The following is a 6,772-nucleotide window of genomic DNA, read 5'->3' on the forward strand; positions in this document are numbered from 1 at the left end:
CACACACACGCACACTCACACACTCACACACGCACACTCACACACGCACACACACGCAGACTCACACACGCACACTCACACACGCACACACGCACTCACACACACTCGCACACTCACACACACTCGCACATGTGCACACTCACACACTCACACACGCACACTCACACACACCACGTACACGCGAACACACACTCACACGCACATGCACACACGCACACTCACGCGCACACTCAAACATTCACATATGCACACTTATACACTCACACACGCGCACACACACACGCACTGACACACGTGCACTCTCACACACTCACACACGCACACACACTCACGCATGCACACTCACACACACTCACACACACACTCACACACACACTACAAAGAGATAAGACAAAGGAAAATACAGTCACATGTTAGCAACACTTAGCCTCAAATGACAAAATACTTCCCAGAACTTTCCATATGTTCCAACATGAGCATGTATTATAACCAGAAAAATGTAACACGATTTTAGAATTACTATTCATAATAATAAACTTACAGTTTGAACTGCTGCATCCTTATGTTTTTATGAAGTAAGGACATCATTATCTCTATCCGACAGAGAAAATGCTAAGGCTCAGAGAGGTTAAGCAACCTTCTCGACGACATGTGTCTATTAAGTGGCCGAGTCGTGACTTGAGCCCAGAGCCGTTTGGCGCCAGAAGCTGAGGGCTGACCAAGGACCCAGCAGCGCCATGTACAGAACCCAAAAGTTCTGAACCCAAAAGTGGCAGAAAAGTGTGAAGCGTCAAGGAGATGACTGGAGACGTCTTAGAGGCAGGTAAGTTTTGGACCTGGATCTTGAGAGGAAATTCCTTGTTAGAGATGTGGATTTGGGAACTGTCCCCATGACACGGGGGAAAGAAGACCATCCAGGGAGAATGTGCAGACTGAGAAGAAAACTGCGAAATATCACGAGCAGGGAAGGAGAGAAGCAAGGCAGACTCCAGCAACCTGGAAGCCGAGGACAGGAGAGTGTCCGCGAGCCGAGAGCCATCGGGTGGGATGAAGTGGCCTTTGGGTCAAGTCTTGTGACGAACTTGAGAACCAGTGTCCAAGAGCATGAGCCAGACTGGACCGGGCCCAGGTGGGAAGCAAAGAAAGCCCTTTCGAGAAGGGAATCGATAAAGAGTAGCAGCCGAAACGGTGAGGCTGAGCAAGGGGAGCGGACGACACAGAGTCAGGAAACGGGAAGCCAGTTCCTTGAGGAAATGGGGAGGGGCGGATCCCACGGACAGGTGAGGGGCTTCTCTGAAGTTCTTCTCAAATGTAATCACTTGATGGCCCAGTTACTAAGCCTCCTGCTTAGTAAAACGACCACATCAAACGTAAGATGTGGTGAAAAACCACCAGCGTTCTATCATGCTCCCTGCTTCGGAGGGCCAGGATTTCTAACAGGGCACAGGGGAGATGGCTCGGCCCCTGCTCCATGGCGTACGGGGTCTTATCTGGGATGACTCCCATGGCTAAGGGTGACTCAAACGGCTGGGGACTGAAATCATTTGGGAAGCTTTCTGAAGGCTGAGCTCAGCCAGGACAATCCACAGAGCATGTTAGCTCCACGTTCCTCGCCTTCCCCAGGCACAGTGCAGGGTTCTGAGAAAAGTATAATAGTCCTCTGGATATTATTGCTCCTACTTTGCTGGGGAAAAAATAATAATAAAGTCCAGGAAGTGCAAGGCACTTGCTCAGTTTCACAGGGCTTAACGGCATGATCTCATCTTCATTTAAAAAATATGCTCACACCACATGTAGGGGGAAGAACACATTCTAAAATCTTAGAAACAGTCGTTTTTGAATAGTGTGGTTTTGATCTTCTATTAGATTATCTGCGTGTTTTGTTTTTATTTTTCAGCAGTGATTATACATTTCTCAGATATTAAGTTTTTTTTTTTTTTTAAATAAAACATTCTCAAAGTGGCTTAATAGCCTCTTGGACTTGGCTTTTGTCAGAGTAAGCCCAGAGTGGCACCTCCCAGATAGAAACACAAACCAACATCCGCCAGGCACGTACCAAGGTTTTCATACTTGGCACCACCTTGTCTGAGAGATGAGATTCCCACCCTGTGGGACTGAATCAGGATCACACCGGGCAGAGAAACTGACAGTGGCTGAGAAGGTCTTGTACGTGCCACATCCCAGGTGGGGCCGGATGCAGCCAGAACATCAGTAAGTATCATGCCTCTTGTTGGGACGTACAGAATTGTGACCAAAAGCCCCAGGTCAAAAATCTGCGTGCTTCTCTTGACAGAACAAACTTGATTCTGCACAAACGCCCTTTGCAGCTTCTGAAACGCCTCCAAGAATTTTATAAACCAACTCATACCTTAAACGCATTCAGGGTATCTTGGAAAACAGCAGCATATGCCCTGAAATCACGCCCCTAGCTTATGCCATTTTAAATTGGGGTGTTTTTATGCATGGAAATGAAAATGTAATAATTTGAATGTAAGTTGAAACTTTTAAATGGCAGGGTTTGAATCTGCTTTCAGTGAAACATAAACAAACTAACCCTTACCGAGAACGGTGCCTGGCACTGTGCCTAGTTCTTTACCATAAACATGCCCTGTCTTTCCAGACTTCACTCTGCCTTCCACTGTCAACCCGAGACCGGGTGGGGCCAGCGAGCATTGTCTGAACTCCACTGCCAAGTTCACCCACAATCTGGTTGGCCTTGGCCGTACAGTATGTTAGGGTGAGGAGAAAGACCAACCCATTGAGTGGCTTGGGACCGGTCCTCCACTTAGTCACTTGTAGAAAGAGAACAAGTGGACAAGGATCCAGACCAGAACATCTCTAAGACCCTTCCAGCCCTAAAGTTTTGTGTTTCAAGTCACAGATGCGAACATGTCTCTTGCTACACAAAGCCGCCCTTCATCTGTCATCAGAAAGCCACACACCCACAAATTACCCACCGGGATACATGCAAACACACCTCCAGACACACATCCTGAGCCCGCACCCCTGCAGCAAACAGCCCCACCCTGGCTCACGCCCCAGGAGAAGCCACCTGTGCCTCTGTCAAACCCCGGCACCCTCAGCAGTTGCTCCTCTGAGATCTCCAAGGCAGTTTAAGAGATGTATTGCCCTCACTGACACTTCCTTTCTCACACACACACACACACACACACACACACACACACACACACACACACACACGAAGCCCCCTCCACTCTTGCCTTTACACTATTTATTTGCAGTTGCCTATTTACATATTCTACCGGACAGTAACTCCCATGAGGTGGAGAGCCGTGTGTCATTTTATTGTGTTTTGGCTCCAGAAACTAGCTCAGAGCTGGGTACAGAGGAGCTGTGTGCTGGATGCCCTTATTGCTTTTCCGGGCCACTCTCGTGGTAGATGAAAGATGACCACATATTCTCTGACACTTGTCCCATTGACACGGGGCCGGGGGGGTCTACATCCCCATCCTTTCAGTGTGGGAAGGTAGTTGTCATTCTTGTTATTCCTGGTTTATAGAGAGGAAACAGAGGCTCAGAGATGCAAAGCGACTTGTTCAAGGTCACTCAGCTAGCAGGTGGCAAAGCCAAGACTGGAGCCAAGTCTGTCAAATTTCGAAGGCCAGGTCCTCAGCAAGCACTCGTGAAGCTCCGAAGACAAGAGATTCTTAAAGGATGGGCTTAGCCTCCGCAGGCCCGGACACAGAGCCCCAGGAAGGGAGAAGAGAGGGCCAGCCAACTATGGCCCACAGGCCAAATCTGGCCCACCATCTGTTTCAAGACAGCCCACAAACTGAGCGGGGTTTTTTTTTCATTTTTAAGTGGTTGAAAATTAACATTTTGCAACATGTAAACTTTATATGAATGTAATTTTTCAGTCTCCATCAGTAAAGGGTTATTGGAACCCAGCCAAGTCATTTTTTTTTTTTTTTGGTCTATGGCTGCTTTCCTATTTTACAAATAAAAAAATTGGGGTCCAGAAAGATGAAATAAATACATTATTCCAAAGTCACACAGTTTGTAAGAGGCAAAGCTAAGATTTGAGCCCATATCTGCCTGCCAACAACAACAAAAAAAATGCCATAACTCTAACAAATCTCCATCTTGAAGGAGGCAAAGAAGTGGGCTCTTGGGTGAATGATTTGTGGTGGGGGAAAGTTTGGATGACCAATATACACACAGGCCTGAGATATAACTCAGCTTTAATGCGTGAATAATGGCCGGCTAAAGTGGGGCGTACAAATAGGAGAACAGAATTCAGGAGAAGCAGAATAGAGATGTCGAAAACATTTCCATCTTTAGAAGGGGAAACTGAGGACATAAGAGAATTTGCCCAAGATCATCTAGATGATCAGAACTGGATATAGGAAACACCACATTGTCAATACCAGGAGATGGGAGTCGGGTGCCAGCCACAAGAGAAAGACCCAGAAGCCCATTCACTCATTGTCGCGAGCGCTGGCTGGCAGATTCCAGGTCCACAAGTGGCCTTGGGCAAGACTAGAGAGAGTTTGTGAGTCAGAAGCCAAACCGAGACTGAATACCTCTACCCACTTTTCTCCAAAGTTCCAGAAGACAAAATAAATTAGCATTTGACCAGTGGAATAATATATGTGAAGAGAATTCCACATCAAGAAGTGTGATCTGTTTGAAAAGGAAAGACTTTGTCACAAGAAGGACCCAACTTTGGAGCCAGACACTCGCAGTTAGAATCTGAGCACCATTTACTAACTTCCGCTGTGACAGCTGTATGCCCTTTTCCAGTTTTGACCAGAGAATCGGTAGCTGGAGCACAGAGCAGAGAACCATATGCTGAAGTTGCCAAACCCGGATCAAGCATCTGCTGAATGTCGGCCTCTCATCCCTGATCCTGAATGACAGGCAAAATGATTCTCATTTTACTCATGAAGAAACTGAGGCTCAGAGGGACTAAGTGACCACCCGAAGTCATACAGCTAGGAAGACCACTAGCCAGATGCCCCCACATTTGGAGGAGGGGTAGGCTGGGGAATTATGGAAAGGGCTTCTTTTCCCCCAGACCAACTGGATTCCTCCTAGCCTCGCCGATACCGCCACAGCCTGCCTCCCCGGCAGGATGTCCTCAGGATGTGTTCTGTCTGGCTCTGACGGCTGAAACTTGATTATTTGTGGGAAGCTGCCACTCTGGGGGAGTTCGAGCTGAGCAGATGCAGATAAAAGTGCCATAATTGCCATCAGATGGCCCAGATTCCTCCTTGAGGTCAAATGCCACCACGAATGTCTTTCTGATACAGTCTCTAGGAGCTGATAATGTAAACCGTAACAACTTGGGCAGGGCACTTTTCATCTCTCTGTGAGTGGGGACAGTCACCTCGGGATGAAATGGGCCGCGGGGAAGGGTTTGAGACTCACTCACAACTCCAAAGTTTCCCGAAAGATAAGCCCACACCTTATACAAAGTTATGACAGGAAGCCCCACCAGGCCTTTGCGATAAGCGCTCCAAGCCCACAGCCGGGGACTGACAATTGTTTGGCAAAGGGGTGGTGTCCACTGCTTCAACTGTGACTTTAGAGCAGAGGGTTATAACAGACACACATACCTCAGGCTGTTCCGCACTCTCTCTGGTGTTGGGGCCTGGCTAAGATTGCTTCAAGAGGAAACTAAATGCCATTAAATGCCTACTTGGTGTTGAGTGACAGCCTCATGGCAAGTGACAACCCTGGATACACATCAAAGAGATGAGGGGACACATGCTGAATGGGCCACCATGGAGTTGGAGGTGGGGGCGTGGTGCATCTAGGTTTAGCACTGTAGCCAGGCTTCTGCTGGATTCAGCTCCAGGCTTTCCTATCCCACATTACAAAGGAGGCCTGCCACATCCCGGCGCCTGGCCAAGTGTCTAACCACCTCAGAAAGCAGCTGGGCAATCGCTCACCAGAACTACCTGTGGTACCCTATTTTGTCCCCTTTGGAAAAAGAGTTACACTAGTCACCACCCCAGAGAAACGTGGAAGACCCTGGCATTGAGGGCTGTGGAGATCTGCCCAGCCCATTTCTGCAAGACTATCCTAGCTCATCTCTGGTTCTCTGTTCTATGTTCCAAGACTACCAGACCGCTAGGAGTTCCCGCACACATACGGCATGCTGTCCCCTGCCCCTGGGCCTTGGCGCATGCTGTGGTCTCTGTCCAAAGCTCCACTTCAGCTGCCTTCTCCCCTGAACCTTGGCTCAGACCAGCACTGAGCCCACTTTTCCCTCAGCTCGTACCCCTCTTTAGCGCTCTCACAACTCCCCCACCATGACCTCTGTCCCTCAGTACTTCCACAGAAGCAAACTGCTCGGCTATCAATCTTCATCACCAGCCAAGCTCACTGACAGTGGAGGCTTCGTCTTGACCATCTCTACGGCTGCACGGTAGGCACTTGGCCACAGGAGGCGTTCGGTAAATGCTTACTTAATTAAACGATGCGAAGAAATGAGCTGACGCTGCAAACTATGTCCAGAGAAGCCCTTTTTAGAAATTTCTTCGTTCATTAGTCAGTAAATGTTTTCACATACCTGAGGGGCGCAGGCATCGTGACAGCAGAGAGAACACAGTGGAGACACAGCCGGCCTTGGGCTTGTCCTCAGGAAACTTACACGCAGGCAATTCGTCAGAGCTGTGGTTAGCACCACGGTCCGGATGAGGTGAGGCAAGTGAGGTGCTTGCCTGGACTGCAAAACGTAAGGAGGTGCCAAAAAGAAAGGAAGGAAGGAAGGAAGGAAGGAAGGAAGGAAGGAAGGAAGGAAGGA

The sequence above is a fragment of the Pteropus alecto genome, unplaced genomic scaffold (genome assembly GCF_000325575.1).
Source record: "Pteropus alecto unplaced genomic scaffold, ASM32557v1 scaffold238, whole genome shotgun sequence".
Taxonomy (NCBI): Eukaryota; Metazoa; Chordata; class Mammalia; order Chiroptera; family Pteropodidae; genus Pteropus; species Pteropus alecto.